Source organism: Carlito syrichta, unplaced genomic scaffold (assembly GCF_000164805.1).
Source record: "Carlito syrichta isolate Samal-C Ts95f unplaced genomic scaffold, Tarsius_syrichta-2.0.1 Scaffold304217, whole genome shotgun sequence".
Taxonomy (NCBI): Eukaryota; Metazoa; Chordata; class Mammalia; order Primates; family Tarsiidae; genus Carlito; species Carlito syrichta.
The window spans coordinates 33,401-46,581 of NW_007248313.1; positions in this window are offsets into that span (position 1 = coordinate 33,401).

Here is a 13,181-nt window from a genome sequence, read left to right on the forward strand (position 1 = left end):
AAAAAAAAAAAAAAGAAAAAAAAAAAAAAGAACCCAAGAACCTCAGAGGCCAGGAGAAATGACCGGAAGAAAAGAAATGTCGACCCAGAATCCTTTACTGCAAATGTCCTTCAGAAGTGAGGGGGACCCAAGACATGCTCAGTTTACCTGTACGATGACTACTTGCATATCTCATCCTGAATTGTGCCCCACATCTTTAAAATAAAATGAAAAGGCTGGGCTTGGTGGCTCAGCCTATCAGCCCAGCACTTCGGGAGGCTGAGGTGAGTGGGTTGCTTGAGCCTGCGGGTTCGAGACCAGCCTGGGCAACTTGGCAAGACCTCGTCTCTACAATAAAATAAAATAAAAATTAGCAGGGCATGGTAGCCTGTGCCTGTCATTCCGGCTGTTTGGAAGGCTGAGGCGGAAGGCTTGCTGGAGCCCAGCAGGTTGACGCTGGGGTGGCTGCGAGTGTGACACTGCCCTCCAGCCTGGGCGACAGAGTGAGGCTCCAACTAAAAAAAATAATTAATCAATTAAAAACGTAAAAATCGTTTAAAAAAGACATGCTCAGATGAAGGAAGACGAAGAGGATATGTCAGCAGCAGACCTGCCTTAGAGGAACAAGCCAAGGAAGTTCTCTAAAGAAAAGAAATGATACAAGAAGGAATCTTAAAATATCAGGAAAGAAGGAAGAATAAAGAAACAGGTTTTTTTTAAAAAAAGACTTAAGGCAGCCCCTTTGGGTCCCCTCCCACTGTGGGAGCTTTTCTGTCCTTTCAATAATTCCTGCTTTCAGAAAAATAAACTTAGACACAATACATTTTCCTTCTTATGAATTTCCTAAATTTAATGGTTGAAACAAAAAATAAATAAATAACTGTCTGAACCGGTGTCATTTCACCAGGCAAAATGTGGAAACCTTACCACCCTTTATAAAGTCCTTTTCTACAACTGATTGTCTAATTGTCTTAACTATTGCCTCTATATACTACTCCCTCTAGGGTAGGTCTGCTGCAGGCAGAGTATCTTCGTTTTCCTTCCCTGAGCCAGTCAGTGAGACCCTGAAAGGCCAGGCAGGGGTCCTACGCCCATCCCTGAGCCAATCACTGAGACCCTGGGAGGCTGGACTGGGTCATGTGTCCACTTTGCAAAGCTCCATATGTTTAGAATTGAAGACTGGGGAGTGGTTTCCTTAAGGAAAGGGATGAGCTGGGTGGACAGCATCAAAAGACGCACCCTCCAGTCCCCTTGCTCCTCGGCAGAGGGCTGAGTTCCTGTACCTGTGAGAGCACTTGTACCACGGGGCACCGACGGATGTACAACTCTCTCCCTTCTTCAGATGATGAGCTTTTAAAGCACTCAGCTGTGAACAATGAAAACAGTGGGAAAAGCCACAGCATATATTCATGATGATGATCTGTGCAGCAGGTCCTGTGTTGGGTGTTGTTTTAAACTATGACTAGATACTATTATTAGCTGCATTTTACAGAGGAGGAGCCTGAGGTTTTGCGCGTTTCGGAGCCAGGCAAAGGTCCTGGGGAGAGTCAGGGTTCAAAATGGAGTCTTCCCAAAGCATGAAAGTACAAGAGCAAGACTATTTGGTGGCACTGTTTGTAAAGCGAGCAATTGGAAATTTCTCCAGGACACACAAAGGCACATCTGCACTGCGGTGTGGTGTGAGCCTGGGAGGGAAGCGGGGAAGACTGAGAGGAGAGAGAGAAGGCACCTGCCAATCCCACAAAGTTACTGCCGGGACGGACGGCTGCCCAGAAGAGGCCAGGTGTGGACTGGGTGTGGAGTTCGTTGCCTTCTGGATGAGGAAAGGGGGGGCTTGGAATGCGTGTACATGTTTGCTTTTATTCTGAAAAAGAGACAATGGAAGAAAAACCACAGGGTTACAAACCAAACAAAGCATCCTGTTTTATAAGTTGGCTTTGCAACCCTGTACGTGTTTTGCAGAACTGAGAAACAAAATTAAAACCCCAAAGAATAAAATCTGTCCCTTAACATTGAAAACAAATGGTGCTGTATACAAAACTGATGGATGAGCCTCACAGAGAATTGTTTCGAGGGACTTTGAAACAGTAATTTGTGCCTTCCAAGTGGGACAAAGAGACAAAGAGAACCACAAATAAACTACACTGTGTTCAGTAGTCTTACTGTTGGTAATAAAAATGGCATTGTTGTTTCGAGACTATGATATATACAAATATGCAGATGTAACCATGAGTAATTACATTAATGTCTTTGGGAACCGAGGTTTTCATTGTAAGGGCACAAATACAAAACCTTGGAAATTAAGTCAGATCTTGTCATCGTTAGTGAGAATTAGAAACAGCAGGGCGCAGGACTTCCTTTATTCCATACGTAATTGCGTTAGTGTCATTAGGAGCGACCACCGTGCCACACGAGGGCTCCTGCCTGGGGTCAGCCCCTCCTTCCCACCTCCCTGAGCTGCAGACCAGGGCGTTGGTCACTGTGCATGTCTGCCCAGGGGCCTTGGATGGACGGGGTGAAGAGGCTCTACCCATGGCTTCTCCTGTCCCGAGTCTGTCTGCAGGATTGCCCCAGGGTCTCCTGGTTTCTGATCAAGTTCTAGAGTCACGCATCAGCCACTGCTCTCATGTGGTGTGGGGCACCCAGGAACCCAAAGAACTGCCAGTCATTGGTCAGGCGGAAAGCCATCCCAGCCCAGGACTGGAAAATACCCCCAGGCTGAGCCCTGACTGCCAGGCAGGCGTCAGCCCCACAGCATGACACGGTGGTTCAGGCTGGTCAAGAAGCAGGCTCTGCTGTCTTGTGTTTTCCGTTGTGTTTGTTCGGTCTGCCTTCTCCAGCTCTTCTGCAGTGCTGGGTGGTTTTGTGAGGGGCAGTCCAGATGGACCTCCCGCCCCCCGCCTCCCGCCCCCACTGCTTTCTGGGTCCCAAACCCAACAGCCGAGCCTTTTGCCAAAGGAAGGTAGATTTTTTTAAATTGTCATTTTAAAACTCAGAGTAGTTTAGCTCGTGGCACGCACCTTTAGTCCCAGCTACTCTGGAGGCTGAGCAGGGGATCACTTGAGGCCAGGAGTTCAAGACCAACCTGGGCAGCATAGTGAGACCCCCTGACTCTACCAAAAAATAAAAAAATATTGCCAGGCATGGTGGCATGTACCTGTAGCCCCAGTTACTTGGGAGGGGTCTCATTCCCAAAGCGAAAGGATTGTTTGAGCCCAGGAGGTTGAAGCTGCAGTGAGCTATGGTCACACCACTGCACTCTAGCCTTGACAACAGATGGAGACCTTGTCTCTAAAACCAAAAAGTACCCAAGCAAAAGCTTAGAGCCGTGAACCAGCCTGTCTGTCTGTCTTAGCAGTCTCTCTTACACTTCAGTTCCTTGTCCCACCCAGAAATATCTGAAGGGGGCAGGTGTGGGCAGTACAGGCAATTGTAGGGGTGAGAAACAAAATACATGCATCCTTGTGTCCTTCTGAAGAAGAGATGACGGGACCCAAGGCCACAGCACTCGGGCTCCTTGGTGCCAGCCGGAATGGCTTTCCCGAGGTGGGGTGTTCTTGCTTTTTTATCTTTTCACGCACCATGCTTGATAGCATAAAAGCCAGCGTCCTCGGTGCGAAGCATTACATTCTGGTGAACCTCAAGGACCGATTTCCAAAGCAAGAAGCGTGCCCCGATGACGGCTCATGCCGGTCGGTCCCGACGCAGCCTGCCTGCCCCCTCAGGGAATCGCCATCGGAATTGTGTTTCATTTCGCCTGCAAACTTTTTGTTTGGAACTAATTCCAAATTCACAGAAAAGTTGCAAGAGTAAAAAGAATACAAGGATACCCATATGCCTTTCACCTGTTCAACCCTCTTTTCTTGTTATTGGATTGCATTCTCTCTCTCCCTTCCCTTTCCTGCCCTACTCACATCCACAGGTGCACACACACGCTCATATAATTGTATCAGAACCATTTGAGATATCACCTATGCGTGGCCCCTCACTCCTAAAATACTTCAGCATGACAGTGGGAATATTCTCCTAGCCACGGAGCAGTTAGTAACTTCTGTAACCTGACCTGTAATGCCCTTTGTAGCATTTTTTTTCCTGTAGCCCGGGATGCGGTGATGTTTTCTCAGCGATGCTTACACTGGGAATACGTCCTCACTTCCTTTGTCTTTTGCAGCATTGACATTTTTGAAGAATTCATTTCTCTCCCTTTAAAACAATAGGAAGCCTAGCCGGGTGTGGCGGTACGTGCCTGTAGTTCCAGCTCCCTGGAAGACTGAAGTGAAAGAATCTTTTGAGCCTAGCAGGTCGAGGCTATGGTATCCGTGAGCGTGACCCTACCCTCCAGCCTGGGCAACAGAGTGAGACTCCGACTCAAAAAAAAAGAAAAAAAGAAAGGAGACCGGGTTCAGTGGTTCAGACTGTAATCCTATCACTTTGGGAGGCCGAGGTGAATGGACTGCCTGAGCCTGCGGGTTCAAGACCAGCCCGGGCAACTTAGCAAGACTTCATCTCTACAATAAATCAAAAATTAGCTGGTCGTGGTGTCACACGCCTGTAGTTCTAGCTACTTGGAAGGCTGAGGCGGCAGGATTGCCTGAGCCCAGCGGGTAGAGACTGCGGTTGGCCGTGAGCATGCCCCTGCCCTCCAGCCTGGGCGACAGAGTGAGACTCCGACTCAAAGAAAGAAAGAAAGAAAGAAATAGATAGATAGATAAAACAAGGGGAAGCCGCTTATTTGGAGCATGTCAGTGTTTCTGCCCATGCTGGCCACGTGACTTCACGCTGTGTTGTGGGTGTGTCCATGTCATCGTGTGCAGGGGTACTCTGCTCCCAGTTGGCATCTGCCTTGTCACGCCCTGTGTGGCACATGCCACCATCTCGTCGTATATCTGCATGTCGCTGAACATTTGAGCACGTCTGGCTTTTGTGTCTGTCGAGGGCGCTGCCGGAACTATTTCTGCACACGCCCCTTGGTGGATGAGGGACAGCGTCTTCCGGGCTACTGTCCAGAAAGGGCATTGTGAGGTCCGTCAACTCTGCGAAGCTTCCACTTCTCAGGCTCATTCCCGCCGTTCTCTGAAGTGACTGTGCTATGTACACTCCCTCCCGCAGTGAGTAAGACTTCCTGTTGCTCCATGTCCTCTCCAGCCCTTGGGACTGATGGACTGCTCAGTTTGGGGACAATCTGGTGTGTAAGTCGTGTGTGAATTCTCGTCCCTGATGACTGATGATGCCGAGCATCTTTTTATGTGTAGCACCTGTGTGTCATAGCCTGTGCCAGGGTAGTAGTGGTCACAACAGTCATGCACCTCTTCTCTGCTGCTTACTGTGTGATTTAATCATAAAAACGGCTTAAGGTAAAGGTAGTGCTCTCTCTCTCCCTTTTTGTCTTTTTGTTTTTTGAGTCAGAGTCTCACTCCATCGCCCAGGCCAGAGTGCAGTGGCACGTTCACGGCCACCATAACCTCAACCTGCTGGGCTCAGGCGATCCTTCCACCTCTGCCTTCCAAGGAGCTGGAACCACAGGCACACGCTACCGCCCCCAGATAATTTTTGGATTTATTGTAGAGACAAGGTCTTGCCACGTTGCCCGGGCCGGTCTTGAACCCATGGGTTCAGGCAGTTCACTCAACTCAGCCTCCCAAAGTAGCTGGGATGACAGGGTGAGCCACTGAGCCCGGCCTAGTTTCCTATTAATGACATCACTCATTAGTATGGTACTTGTGCTACAATTAATGAACCAATATTGATATGTTAGCATTAACTTAAGTCTATATTTTATTCAAATTTCCTTAGTGTTTGAGGAGCTCCTGCAGGGCACCACGTTGCACTTGGCTGTCATGTCTCCTTGGGTTCCTCTTGGCTGTGACAGTTTCTTAGACTTTCTTTGCTCTTAATGACCTTGACAGTTTTGAGGAGTTCCGGTTGGATATTTTGCAGAATGTTCCTCAACTTAAATTTGTTTGATGTTTTGCTTATGGTAAGAGGAGGGCCATAGAGGTAAAGAACTTTCTCATCACATTCTATGAAGAGTACATGCTGTCCATATGACTTACTGCTGGTTTTGTTTTTTGTTTTTTTGAATTGAAGTCTCACTCTGACACCCAGACTGGCACACTCCTGGCCACCACAGCCTCGACCTGCTGGGCTCCGGTGATCCTTCTGCCTCAGCCTTCCAAGCAGCTGGAACTACAGGCGTGTGCTGCCACGCCTGGCTAATTTTTGATTTATTGTAGAGACAAGGTTTCGCCAAGTTGCCCGGGTGAATCTTGAATCCACAGGCTCAGGCAATCCACTCACCTCAGCCTCCCAAAGTGCTGGGATTACAGGCTGAGCCACATGCACAAACCTTATGTGCACAGATTGTTAGTTTTACTGGACACACAATTTTAGGCTGTCAGTTATTTTCTTTTCTTTTTTTTTTTTTGAGTTGGAGTCTCACTCTGTCACCCAGGCTGGAGTGCAGTGGCTGCTCCCGGCCACCGCAGCCTCTACCTGCTGGACTCCGGCGATCTTTCCGCCTCAGCCTTCCAAGTGTACCGTATTACAGGCATGCGCTACCACGCCCAGCTGATTTTTGTTTTATTTATTGTAGAGATGATGTCTCGCTGCTCAGGGGGGTCTCGAACCCACAGGTTCACGCAATCCATTCACCTCAGCCTCCCAAAGGCGTGGGATTACAGGCTGAGCCACCGAGCCCGGCAGTTATTTTCTTTTCAACACTTTGAATATATGCTCTCATTTGCTGGCTTCTAATATTTGTGTTGAGAAGTCTGTTGTCATTCTAATAGTTATTCCTTTAAAGGTAAATTGTCTTTTTTTCCTATAAATACTTTAAGATCTTCTTTTTCGCTTTGGTGTTATGTAGCATCCGAGTACTTAGGTATGAATTTCTTTTTATTTATCCTGTTTGGGATGTTTTGCTTCCTAGAGTGGATTTATTTTATTCTTCCTCTTAGTCCTAGGAAATTTGTAAATATTATCTTTTACAAGATTACCTCTTCTCCATTTTAAAAAATTCTTTTTGGGACTCCTTCTGCTCTTCATCTTGCATTTGCATTTTCCATATCCTATCTTAGTTCCGTGCGTTCTTGGTAATATCTTTGGATACATGTTCTGGTTCACTAATTCTCTCTTCAGCTCTGTCTAATCTCCTATTTAACTTATCCCTTGAATTTTTTATTTCGACCATTATACTTTTTGTATGCTAATTTTCCCCTTCAGACAATCACTGTGGTCTCTTCTTGTTTTCTCATCTTTGTAATTACATCCTTTTTTGGTGAACATTTTATACATACCTGTTCTATACATTCCATGGTGGAAAATTTCAGTGTGGGAGAGAAGATATCTCTATTGTTTCTTGTTTCCGCTAACTCTCGTGCACAGAGTCTTCCCTGATCACTTGTTAGTCTTTGCTTATTCGCTCACTGCTTGACCACAGTTGACAGGGCTCCTGAGTCTACATTGGAGAATATTTCTCCAGCTCAGATTTGCTTCCTCCAGCTGGCAGCCCTGGGGAGCCACTGCCCTGGAACTAGAATGGTCGTGTCTGAGGATCTTGCCTCAGTGAGACAGGCAATCCCAACCCAGAGTTTCCTGCGCTGTTGACTCATCACTCATGGCTCCTCACTGCTCACGCTGTCTATATAGCTCGAGGTTCTGTTCGGTATTTAGCAGGCGGGGTCCTTGACAAAGCGTGCACGTGTTCGGAGAGCAGCACTACCTCAAAGAGCGTTTCCTGTCTGCAGAACACCTTGACAGCCATAACGCCGGAAATGAGTTCTGAGCTGAGGTATTTAGCTCTGCAGCCAGGAAACCAAGTGTAACTCTGAGCTTAACACAATGTGTCGCAGCAGAACAGGGATCCTCCCAGAGAAGCCCATGACCTTGAAAATCAGGTCTCAGGCTCAGAATGTTTCAGAAAACCATGAGTCACTGGGTTCTTTATATACGATTCCACATGAGAAATTTCTTTCAGGATTGGGTGCCAGGAAAAGCTTTGTCTCACCAGAGGGATTGGCCTATTTCCTCCGCCTTGTGGCAAGAGCTTTGTAACATGTCTTATTTCCCTTTTTGCCCCAACTGCCAGGAAGCATTGACCAAAATAGATGCCAGATCCTGTCAACTTGTGTAATCCTTGGAATTTACTTCCTCTTGTCAGAGCCATGATTTCTACTTGTCCATATACAGCAATCGAGTTATTGCCAATTGCCCTCAGATCTCTCCAGGCAAGAGGCAAGTCGTAAGAAAATTAAGATAAAGCTTATAAGTATTTTACGTGGTCGTTTCCTTCCCTCGTGTTCTTAAAATGTCAAAAGGAAAAGATTAATCTGAAATACATATGCAGATTCATCTGGCTGCGAGTCTGAAGCTTCACACCCCAGCACGAGTAAGTGAACGCAGTTTCCCGGAGGACAGGGAGGCGCTCCCTTCTCTTCTCTTCTTCTCTCTCGTGGGCGGCCGTGTCCAGAATGTTCTGAACGGGGTTCTCCGCCCCCCTCCGGGGCAGAGTGAAGGGCTTCAGGGCCTCCTCCTGCTTAAGAGGAAAACCTAAACCTTGGAGAGCTAAGACATCTCCCCAGAGACCCGAGAGTGTCCTAGTGTTCACTCTGCTCCGAGTAGGTATTTCATTCCCATATTACCGAAGGTGGCCCAGAGGCACCTCTGGTAAGCTCCTTCCCTGTCCCAGCCATTGACTCATAGTTGCTGACTGCTCCTTCCGACCAGAGGAGTGAAATGATGTGCTTAAGAACTTGGCTTCGGCGCTGAACTGCCCGGTTCATATCCCTCCAACACGCGCCATATACTCACCTACTGTGTGGCCTTGGGCAAAGTTACCTGTACTTTGGTTTTCTCGCCTGTGAAGTGGGAAAAATAACAGTATCTGCTAAAGGACTACAACACCAAATAACGAGGAACATGCTTAGAACACCCGGAAGGCATTCGGAGATGTTAACCGTAATCCTGACTACTGTTGTTTATTAGTGTTACCATGATTATTATTGCTGTAGGGACTACACTGGACAGAGGAGTGACCGCTGGAACCTCCTGGTTGTCACATTCCAGAGACCTTTCCTGTCTTGTGTTTTTTGTTTGAGTTGGAGTCTCACTCTATCACCCAGACAGGAGTGCAGTGGCCGCTCCCGGCCACCGCAGCCTCGACCTGCTGGGCTCCGGCGATCCTTCCGCCTCAGCCTTCCAGTAGCTGGAACTACAGGCGCGCACTACCACAACTGGCTATTTTTTTTTTTATTTATTGTAGAGATGCAGTCTCGCCAAGTTGCCCAGGCGGGTCTCAAACCCGCGGGCTCAGGCAATCCACTCACCTCAGCCTCCCAAAAGTGAGCCACCGAGCCCGGCTTCCTGTCTTATACCTGACGTGTGCCATGACCCCTGTAGCTCACGCCCTGCCACTTTCTCATGGCCACTTGCTGTGTCCTCAGCCCCGCCCTCTCTCCTTCCACCACCATCTTCCTCATCCCTGTGGTTCTCATCTGTCTCCCTCGTGATCTGACGATTCCAAGTCCCTTCCCAGCCTGTTGGTGCCCTGCATTCAGCTTCTGGCCAGCTTCCCACCTTTCCCACCTCAGAGGCAGCTACCATTCTGCCAACGATTCCGGCTCCCACGGTTACACTTTCTTACTTCCATTCATTCGTTCGCTGCACTAGTGCCCCGGGTCCTTTCCTCCCTGAAGTTCACAGCTGGTTCTCAAGTCTGGGGCTGTGTCTGACGACTATCCTCCGTGGCCTTGACTTTCACTTGCAGTTCTCACCTTGAGCAAATTCCGAATTCAGTTTTTCCGAATCACAGGTTACCGTGGCCTCGCCAGTCCTGTCCCAGGTTGTGCGATGGGCACCCCGACATCTCAGCAGCGCAGAGACCCCTGCCACTGACAGGTGGGGTGCAGGGAGCCCAGGGTCCCGGGAATGCCCATGTGCCTAGCCACAGGTCAATGTCTGACAACCGCCCATGTGAGAATGCATGCTGGGGCCTGGGCAGATCTCAAGCCATAGGCCAGGAAGAGGCCGGTCCGGGACACTGGCAGGGTCTCTGGAGACCCCAGCTTTGCACAATCCACACCTGATTGTGGGCACATTGCTGTGGGTGTGGAAGGCTCCAAGTCCTCACTTGCCATGTGATGCCATCTGCGAGGGCTCCAGGCTTCTGGGGCCCTGAACACACTTGCAGGTGTAAGTCCAGGTAGAGAAAGGAAGCCCTTTGTTCTTCGTGGCCCAGTTCAACGTCAGGGTCTTCAGAAACCTGGCTCAGTAGGAACGACCGTGACCGATGGAGGGGCAATGTGGAATACGGGGCACGGTAGGAAGGGGGCTGCTTGGAGGTGCCAGGGGCGTGTGGGGCGTGGGCTGTGGTGTGGATGCCGCCAGGCAGTGCATCACCCTGTCCTGTGTTTGTGCCTCTTGTCCAGTACCCTGGTGCCCAAGTGCCCTCAACCTGGCCTCACAGGCCTGACTCCACGTCCCCTTTGGAGGGCAACTCCTGTCCCCCCAACACATCACCTGCACGGCATGTGACCTGCTGTTTGTTGAGCCACGGCTGCTCACTCCTCGCTGTGTGGAAGGGCTGTGTGGTGCCTGGCTGGGGCGGCCCTCCGCAGTGCTCCTGAGCCAAAACCCGACGTGCCCGTCCAGAAAGCACCTTTGTGGAGGAAGCTCTCAAGGTTTTCGTGGCCCGCTCAGGTATAACTGAGACACCCCGGGGTACTGCAGAACTAGATGCCATCCATACTCCCGTGTAATGCTCCCCCGCTGCCCCGCTGTGGTTTCTCTAATCGTTGAATTGGAAACAGACCTTTCTGCCAAAACAAACCCTCATGTTCCAGCATGCAGGAGAGAGGGGCGTACCGGCATTTTCTTAAGTGGCGGCTACGCGTTCACACTAGTGGCTTGTACCTAATGAAAGTCTGTTCTGGGATTTGTGAAAGAAGTTTTGGATTGGCCGTGACTTGTGGCCTGGTGCTTCTTGGCCTTTGCTGGTGAGACTTAGTTTCCCCCGAAGATGGTGCTGCCCAGGAAATGTGGTCCCCGGGGATTGGGCAGCTCTGCTTTGGAAAGGCCTGGGGTCTTTCACGCGCAGCCGCTGTTGGGTCTGCTGGCTGCCTGTGACCCACCCAGGCCTGGATGGGCCCCCGGAGACAGTCCTTTCCTTCAACTCTCTCTCTGGGACCCTCGAAGCATGGAGGCGGCCAGAGGGGCTGCAGCACCACTGGGCCAGAGGGCTGGTCTCCGGAGGTTACCCTGTAAAGGCTGCTGTGAGGGTCGTGTGCAGCACCGGCCAGGAGCTGACCTTGAGACCTCTGTGCCCGGGACCAGTGGCCCCCGCAGACAGAGCCTGCAAGGCACACAGCTCAGGAGCTCCCACTGGCCGATGGGTCCCTTGGCCCGATTTGAGTTTTCTACATTGGAATAGCCCCGACACGGCAGCACAGTGTGTGTCCCTCTGCAAGCATGCTGGAGACCCAGGGAGCTCCCAGCCACATGAGGCCTGGAGGAACGGTTCCACCTGGGCCATGCCTGCAGATTGGTGGGGAACAGCTTATGGCGGGGCATGGGAAAGGTATTTCTAAGAGATCACCAGAAATCATCGCATGCAGGAAAACACAAAGGCGGTCCATCCCCGGAATTCAAAGCTTCTGGGTCGGGGTCTGGGGCCGGGGATTATGCTGTGACCCGTGCAAATCTCAAGGACCATGGCGTGAACTTTCTGCACCTCCCATGGGCCAGGAGACGGACGGGAGGGCCACTCCGGGCAGACGCCAGGCAGGGTGTGCTGGGGGCAGCGTGTCTTCCCTTTATCCGGTTCTGTCCTTTCCTACCGTGGAGCGGGCTGCGTGAACCAGGTCACCCGAGCCTTGCCAAGCAGCTCCTCAGTCCCAGGTCTGTGCCCTCCTAATGAGGAGACAGAACAACAGCCAACGGACTGCGTGGCGTGCCCTGGGCACCCAGCCGAGTGTTGCACGCCTCATTTCACGTCAGCCTCACGGGAGCCCGAGAAAAGGATGCCACAGTGTCCTTCAGGAGGTTGAATGCCCTCCCCAGGACTTACAGCTGGCAGTGTCTGCTTGTTACTGACCCTTGTCCGCAGGGAGCCTCTTCTGTTCAGAGCTGATGGGGCAGGGGCGTTCAGTCGTCTCTCAGGGTTTATGACCTGAGCAGAAGCGGTTTTGAGCATGGCTCTCATCTTCCTGGCCCAGGGATCCTGGGTTTGCCGTGGGCCCCTGCGCCCTGCTCAAAGTGTGGCTGGACTCGGGTATGGGGTTGTCACGCATGAGTTAGAGGACGTGCTGACAGTGGAGTGGGCTGCGTGAGCCAGGTCTCTTCCTCTGTCACTTGTCCATTCTACCAGTTTTCCCAGGAGGGACACGAGGCGCCATGGCTGTTGGGATGGAGTCATTCCCAGGGAAAGCATCCGTTGGGAGCCTTCCAGCTCCCACGGGTGCCCAGCTACCCTGGGAGATCCACATTTCACACCAAGCTTCTTTAAAAGCTTCCAGAAAATAACCCTGTGCCCGACACCAGATCCCCGTGCCGGAGACTGCATCAGTTGGGAATCAGACCTGGCCGCCCCGGAGCCCCTGGACTCCGCCCTGGAGCCTCTAGACTCCAAGTGCCCCCCACTGCAGGGTCACCTGATGCCAGGCATCAGGAAGGAACACGCTCTGTGTGGGTGGTTCCAGAAACTGTGAGTCCCTTTCATCAACAAGGGGACCTGCATAATGAACATTTGTGTGCCTAACCCTGAATTGTACCCCACATCTTTAAAATAAAATAAATAAAAAAGAGATTGTGAGCCCCAGGGTCACTGCATGACAGTGATTCTGGTAGAAAAACCGGGTAGGAGTGTTGAAAGAAGTTCGGCGCCAGTAATGACTCCACACCCAGCCGGGACCAAGAGATTGATTGAAGCGGCTGTTACAGAGGGGATCTGTAACGGGAAAAAAAGGAAAGAGAGAGAGAGAAAGAGAGAGTAAGAGAGAGAGAAGAAGTGGGAGAGAGGCGGGGAGAGAGCGGCAGAGAGAGACACAGAGAGACCGAGAGCGAGCAAGTTGGGGAGAGGGCGGTATTTATGAGCCCGACAGGGGCCGGAAGGGGCCGTGCTATGCTCCTATTGGAGGAGCTGCATGGGAGCAGGGTGGGGCCAACGCCGTGTTAGAGTCCTATTGGACGCATAACAAAGCTGGCTATGG